General features: G+C 58.9%; 1 non-coding gene across 1 annotated transcript in view; it reads right to left on the bottom strand.

Annotated features, from left to right (window-relative positions):
• The window catches only part of LOC148314709 (18S ribosomal RNA), a 1,933-nt gene extending 1,786 nt beyond the window's left edge, over positions 1-147 (bottom strand). The window contains exon 1 of the ribosomal RNA XR_015841587.1: positions 1-147. This exon is cut by the window's left edge and continues 1,786 nt beyond it. This is a non-coding gene — a ribosomal RNA (18S ribosomal RNA).
• Between the last annotated feature and the right edge of the window lie 7,353 nt (positions 148-7,500).

Raw genomic sequence — 7,500 nt, 5'->3', positions numbered from 1 at the left:
TATCCAAGTAACGGTGGAGCGATCAAAGGAACCATAACTGATTTAATGAGCCATTCGCAGTTTCACTGTATCGGAACCGTGTGTACTTAGACTTGCATGGCTTAATCTTTGAGACAAGCATATGCTACTGGCAGGATCAACCAGGTAGCCCTCGCGTCCGGCGGTCTGTGTTTCTTGCATTTGGAACCGGAGCTGAGCGGGGAGCCGGGCGCGGGGACCGGGCGGCGCCCGCGGGAGACGGCCTCCCGCGGGGTTACCCCCGGCGGCACCCCAGCCTCCCTCGTTTCTTTCATTCATTTTTTTCGGACGTGGGCTACCGAAATTTCCGTTACCGATTCAGCCCCCGTGCGCGGTGAGGAAGTCGGCTGGGCCTCGGTATGTACTCGGTCCGTAGAGGCCGCGTTACCGCGTGGCGGTCAGTCGCGGGAGGGAGCCGGAGCCGCCCGCACGCCCGCGACCGCAACACGCACTCGGAGGCGGCGTCTTCTGACAGACGCCGGTAGGGTTTGAGAAACATGCTTTTTCGGAAAGGACCGCTCGGCTGACGCGGGCCTGGGCTCCCGCACCCCTCTCGTGGCGGGGCACCCGCGAGCGCGGCGGAACTCCCGTGTAGGACATCTCTGGGCCCGTGTGGCCGACGGGCACGCGACAGGGTCGTCTCGGTCTCGCGACGAAAGCGGTTTCGCGCTGGTTGGTGCGCTAGAGGTCGATCCGCAGGCCGAAGGAACCGTCCACCCGAACACCCCGGCGCGAGGCCGGGGCCGGCAGGGGCCCTCCGATGGCGGGTCATGCTTGCCAATCGGTCAGTGGTTGGTGTGGTGCAGTATATGTCAGGGTGTGGGTGCGAGATGGGCCGGGAGGACCGCTCCTCCTGCGTCGGACCCCGAGTCATAGGAAGTGCCGTTTTGTCACAACCCCAGGGGTGGGGTGGGTAACGGTAGGGAAGTGCCGGCCAACGCGCAGAGGTCGACCCGCAGGCCGAAGGAACCGTCCACCCGAACACCCCGGCGCGAGGCCGGGGCCGGCGGGGGCCCTCCGATGGCGGGTCATGATTGCCAATCGGTCAGTGGTTATGTGTGTGCTGCGGTGCCGGCCAACGCTCAGAGGTCGACCCGCAGGCCGAAGGAACCGTCCACCCGAACACCCCGGCGCGAGGCCGGGGCCGGCAGGGGCCCTCCGATGGCGGGTCATGATTGCCAATCGGTCAGTGGTTGTGTGTGTGCTGCGGTGCCGGCCAACGCTCAGAGGTCGACCCGCAGGCCGAAGGAACCGTCCACCCGAACACCCCGGCGCGAGGCCGGGGCCGGCAGGGGCCCTCCGATGGCGGGTCATGATTGCCAATCGGTCAGTGGTTATGTGTGTGCTGCGGTGCTGCGGTGCCGGCCAACGCTCAGAGGTCGACCCGCAGGCCGAAGGAACCGTCCACCCGAACACCCCGGCGCGAGGCCGGGGCCGGCAGGGGCCCTCCGATGGCGGGTCATGATTGCCAATCGGTCAGTGGTTGTGTGTGTTGCGGTGGGGCCGGGAGGACCGCTCCTCCTGCGTCGGTCCCCGGGTCATGGGAAGTGCCGTGTGGCGGTGGTGGGGCCGGGAGGACCGCTCCTCCTGCGTCGGACCCGAGTCATAGGAAGTGCCGTGTGGCGGGGCCGGGAGGACCGCTCCTCCTGCGTCGGACCCGAGTCATAGGAAGTGCCGTGTGGCGGGGCCGGGAGGACCGCTCCTCCTGCGTCGGACCCGAGTCATAGGAAGTGCCGTGTGGCGGGGCCGGGAGGACCGCTCCTCCTGCGTCGGACCCGAGTCATAGGAAGTGCCGTGTGGCGGGGCCGGGAGGACCGCTCCTCCTGCGTCGGACCCGAGTCATAGGAAGTGCCGTGTTGCGCTGGTGGGGCCGTGCCCGCCAACAGCCTTCAGTGGTCGGATACCACGTTTGCAAGCTCCCCGCTGGAATGGGGACTTAGAAGAAATGAGGGGAAAATTCCCCCGGAGCTCCGTGCCTGAGGGCGGGCTGTGAGCCGCGCCGCGTCCGCCAACAGCCTTCCATGGTCGGACACCATTGTTCGCAAGTTGCCCGCTGGAATGGGCACATAGAAGAAATTTCGAGGATAACATCCACCAGAGCGCCAGGGCGGCCGTTATTGCAGTATGCGTCCGCCTGGCAGCTCTCTTCCGCGGGAACCATTGGGCAATTTCTTTCACGGAGGTGGACATAGAAGAATTTTTGTTTCTAAAAACGTGGTTCCTAAAAATGTGCCCCAGGTGTTTTGGAAAACCCGGGTAAACCTGGGAAGTAGGCAAATGACCCTCTGACTAGGGGGAAAAACGTTTGCCTACTGCAGCGCCCCTAATGCAATTCGGCGGAACTGCAACGCCCCTGGTCGCCTAAACGCTACCCCTGGTCGCCTAAACCTCACCCCTGGTCGCCTAAACCTCACCCCTGGTCGCCTAAACCTCACCCCTGGTCGCCTAAAAGTCACCCCTGGTCGCCTAAATTGTCAACCCCTGGTCACCTAAATTGTCAACCCCTGGTCGCCTAAAGGGGACTTAGAAGAAATGAGGGGGCAAATTCCCCCGGAGCTCCGTGCCTGAGGGCGGGCTGTGAGCCGCGCCGCGTCCGCCAACAGCCTTCAGTGGTCGGATACAATGTTTGAAAGGTCCCCGCTGGAAAGGGGACTTAGAAGAAATGAGGCAAATTTCCCCGGAGCTCCGTGCCTGAGGGCGGGCTGTGAGCCGCGCCGCGTCCGCCAACAGCCTTCAGTGGTCGGATACAATGTTTGAAAGTTCCCCGCTGGAAAGGGGACTTAGAAGAAATGAGGCAAATTTCCCCGGAGCTCCGTGCCTGAGGGCGGGCTGTGAGCCGCGCCGCGTCCGCCAACAGCCTTCCTTTGGTCGGATACAATGTTTGAAAGGTCCCCGCTGGAAAGGGGACTTAGAAGAAATGAGGCAAATTTCCCCGGAGCTCCGTGCCTGAGGGCGGGCTGTGAGCCGCGCCGCGCCCGCCAACAGCCTTCAGTGGTCGGATACAATGTTTGAAAGGTCCCCGCTGGAAAGGGGACTTAGAAGAAATGAGGCAAATTTCCCCGGAGCTCCGTGCCTGAGGGCGGGCTGTGAGCATCGCCGCGCCCGCCAACAGCCTTCAGTGGTCGGATACAATGTTTGAAAGTTCCCCGCTGGAAAGGGGACTTAGAAGAAATGAGGCAAATTTCCCCGGAGCTCCGTGCCTGAGGGCGGGCTGTGAGCCGCGCCGCGCCCGCCAACAGCCTTCCACGGTCGGATACAATGTTTCAAAGTTCCCCGCTGGAAAGGGGACTTAGAAGAATTGAGTAAAATTCACCCGGAGCTCCGTGCCCGAGGGCCGGCTATGAGCCGCGCCGTGCCCGCCAACAGCCTTCCACGGTCGGATACAATGTTTCAAAGTTCCCCGCTGGAAAGGGGACTTAGAAGAAATTTGTAAAAATTCATCCGGAGCTCCGTGCCCGAGGGCCGGCTATGAGCCGCGCCGTGCCCGCCAACAGCCTTCCACGGTCGGATACAATGTTTCAAAGTTCCCCGCTGGAAAGGGGACTTAGAAGAAATTTGTAAAAATTCACCCGGAGCTCCGTGCCCGAGGGCCGGCTATGAGCCGCGCCGTGCCCGCCAACAGCCTTCCACGGTCGGATACAATGTTTCAAAGTTCCCCGCTGGAAAGGGGACTTAGAAGAAATTTGTGAAAATTCACCCGGAGCTCCGTGCCCGAGGGCCGGCTATGAGCCGCGCCGTGCCCGCCAACAGCCTTCCACGGTCGGATACAATGTTTCAAAGTTCCCCGCTGGAAAGGGGACTTAGAAGAAATTAGGCAACTTTCCCCGGAGCTCCATGCCTGAGTGCGGGCTGTTTGCCGCGCCGTGCCCGCCAACAGCCTTCAGTGGTCGGATACAATGTTTCAAAGTTCCCCGCTGGAAAGGGGACTTAGAAGAAATTATGAATATTTTTGTTTCTAAAAACGTGATCCCTGAAAATGTGCCCCAGGTGTTTTGGAAAACCCGGGTAAACCTGGGAAGTAGGCAAATGACCCTCTGACTAGGGGGGAAGAACGTTTGCCTACTGCAGCGCCCCTAATGCAATTCGGCGGAACTGCAACGCCCCTGGTCGCCTAAACGCTACCCCTGGTCGCCTAAAAGCTACCCCTGGTCGCCTAAAAGCTACCCCTGGTCGCCTAAACGCTACCCCTGGTCGCCTAAACGCTACCCCTGGTCGCCTAAACGCTACCCCTGGTCACCTAAACGCTACCCCTGGTCGCCTAAACGCTTCCCCTGGTCACCTAAACGCTACCCCTGGTCGCCTAAACGCTTCCCCTGGTCACCTAAACGCTACCCCTGGTCGCCTAAACGCTACCCCTGGTCGCCTAACTGACCCCTCGTGTGTGGGGATCAACGTTTGCCTACTAGGGCGTCCTCCGGCGGCCTCTCGGCAGTACTGCAGGCCCATTTTAGCCGAGCCCATTGAAATGAATGGGGGAATTTTATACGTTTTTGCCTTTTTTTTCCCCCCCTCGTTCTTTTTGTATTTATTCATTTATTTCAACTTTTACCGACTCAACCGCCCTCCGGCGTGCCCTCGGCGGTCCCGCAAGCCCAATTCGGCCGAGCCCATTGAAATGAATGGGGGAATTTTATACGTTTTTGCCTTTTTTTCCCCCCCTCGTTCTTTTTGTATTTATTCATTTATTTCAACTTTTACCGACTCAACCGCCCTCCGGCGTGCCCTCGGCGGTCCCGCAAGCCCAATTCGGCCGAGCCCATTGAAATGAATGGGGGAATTTTATACGTTTTTGCCTTTTTTTCCCCCCCTCGTTCTTTTTGTATTTATTCATTTATTTCAACTTTTACCGACTCAACCGCCCTCCGGCGTGCCCTCGGCGGTCCCGCAAGCCCAATTCGGCCGAGCCCATTGAAATGAATGGGGGAATTTTATACGTTTTTGCCTTTTTTTCCCCCCCTCGTTCTTTTTGTATTTATTCATTTATTTCAACTTTTACCGACTCAACCGCCCTCCGGCGTGCCCTCGGCGGTCCCGCAAGCCCAATTCGGCCGAGCCCATTGAAATGAATGGGGGAATTTTATACGTTTTTGCCTTTTTTTCCCCCCCCTCGTTCTTTTTGTATTTATTCATTTATTTCAACTTTTACCGACTCAACCGCCCTCCGGCGTGCCCTCGGCGGTCCCGCAAGCCCAATTCGGCCGAGCCCATTGAAATGAATGGGGGAATTTTATACGTTTTTGCCTTTTTCCCCCCCCCCTCGTTCTTTTTGTATTTATTCATTTATTTCAACTTTTACCGACTCAACCGCCCTCCGGCGTGCCCTCGGCGGTCCCGCAAGCCCAATTCGGCCGAGCCCATTGAAATGAATGGGGGAATTTTATACGTTTTTGCCTTTTTTTTCCCCCCCCTCGTCCTTTTTGTATTTATTCATTTATTTCAACTTTTACCGACTCAACCGCCCTCCGGCGTGCCCTCGGCGGTCCCGCAAGCCCAATTCGGCCGAGCCCATTGAAATGAATGGGGGAATTTTATACGTTTTTGCCTTTTTTTCCCCCCCTCGTTCTTTTTGTATTTATTCATTTATTTCAACTTTTACCGACTCAACCGCCCTCCGGCGTGCCCTCGGCGGTCCCGCAAGCCCAATTCGGCCGAGCCCATTGAAATGAATGGGGGAATTTTATACGTTTTTGCCTTTTTTTCCCCCCCCTCGTTCTTTTTGTATTTATTCATTTATTTCAACTTTTACCGACTCAACCGCCCTCCGGCGTGCCCTCGGCGGTCCCGCAAGCCCAATTCGGCCGAGCCCATTGAAATGAATGGGGGAATTTTATACGTTTTTGCCTTTTTCCCCCCCCCCTCGTTCTTTTTGTATTTATTCATTTATTTCAACTTTTACCGACTCAACCGCCCTCCGGCGTGCCCTCGGCGGTCCCGCAAGCCCAATTCGGCCGAGCCCATTGAAATGAATGGGGGAATTTTATACGTTTTTGCCTTTTTTTCCCCCCCCTCGTCCTTTTTGTATTTATTCATTTATTTCAACTTTTACCGACTCAACCGCCCTCCGGCGTGCCCTCGGCGGTCCCGCAAGCCCAATTCGGCCGAGCCCATTGAAATGAATGGGGGAATTTTATACGTTTTTGCCTTTTTTTTTCCCCCCCTCGTCCTTTTTGTATTTATTCATTTATTTCAACTTTTACCGACTCAACCGCCCTCCGGCGTGCCCTCGGCGGTCCCGCAAGCCCAATTCGGCCGAGCCCATTGAAATGAATGGGGGAATTTTATACGTTTTTGCCTTTTTTTTTCCCCCCTCGTCCTTTTTGTATTTATTTACTTATTTCAACCTTTACCGACTTAGGGGCCGCTTTGCACCGCCTGTGCCCGGGGAAGGTGCTCCTATTCGGGCCAAGTGTGACACACGCCCGCCCTCCTCCTCCGGAGCTTCCATTAGGGTAGACTTAGGGGCCGCTTGGCACCGCCTGTGCCCGGGGAAGGTGCTCATATTCGGCTTCACTGTCAGGCAGCATGCACTCCTCCTCCGGAGCTTCCATTTGGGCAAACTTAGGGGCCGCTTGGCACCGCCCGTGCCCGGGGAAGGTGCTCCTATTCGGGCCAAGTGTGACACACGCCCGCACTCCTCCTCCGGAGCTTCCATTTGGGCAAACTTAGGGGCCGCTTGGCACCGCCTGTGCCCGGGGAAGGTGCTCATATTCGGCTTCACTGTCACACAGCATGCACTCCTCCTCCGGAGCTTCCATAAGGGCAAACTTAGGGGCCGCTTGGCACCGCCTGTGCCCGGGGAAGGTGCTCATATTCGGCTTCACTGTCACACAGCGTGCACTCCTCCTCCGGAGCTTCCATTTGGGCAAACTTAGGGGCCGCTTGGCACCGTCTGTGCCCGGGGAAGGTGCTCATATTCGGGCCAAGTGTGACACACGCCCGCACTCCTCCTCCGGAGCTTCCATTTGGGCAAACTTAGGGGCCGCTTGGCACCGCCTGTGCCCGGGGAAGGTGCTCCTATTCGGGCCAAGTGTGACACACGCCCGCCCTCCTCCTCCGGAGCTTCCATGAGGGTAAACTTAGGGGCCGCTTGGCACCGCCCGTGCCCGGGGAAGGTGCTCATATTCGGGCTAAGTGTGACAGACGCCGGCCTATTACCCCCGGAGCGATGGAGCTGGGGGCGCTCGCTCCCCGCCCGTGCCCGGGGAAGGTGCTCCTCTCCGGCCTAAGTGTGGCAGACGCCGGCCTATTACCCCCAGAGCGATGGAGCTGGGGGGCGCTCGCTCCCCGCCCGTGCCCGGGGAAGGTGCTCCTCTCCGGGCTAAGTGTGGCAGACGCCGGCCTATTACCCCCGGGGCGATGGAGCTGGGGGGCGCTCGCTCCCTGCCTGTGCCCGGGGAAGGTGCTCATCTCCGGGCTAAGTGTGGCAGACGCCGGCCTATTACCCCCGGAGCGATGGAGCTGGGGGGCGCTCGCTCCCTGCCT

The sequence above is a fragment of the Idiotropiscis lumnitzeri genome, unplaced genomic scaffold, assembly GCF_059441095.1.
Source record: "Idiotropiscis lumnitzeri isolate Australia: NSW breed Sydney's pygmy pipehorse unplaced genomic scaffold, RoL_Ilum_1.0 HiC_scaffold_247, whole genome shotgun sequence".
NCBI classification, from domain to species: domain Eukaryota; kingdom Metazoa; phylum Chordata; class Actinopteri; order Syngnathiformes; family Syngnathidae; genus Idiotropiscis; species Idiotropiscis lumnitzeri.
This window is presented reverse-complemented; position numbering and strand designations above follow the sequence as displayed.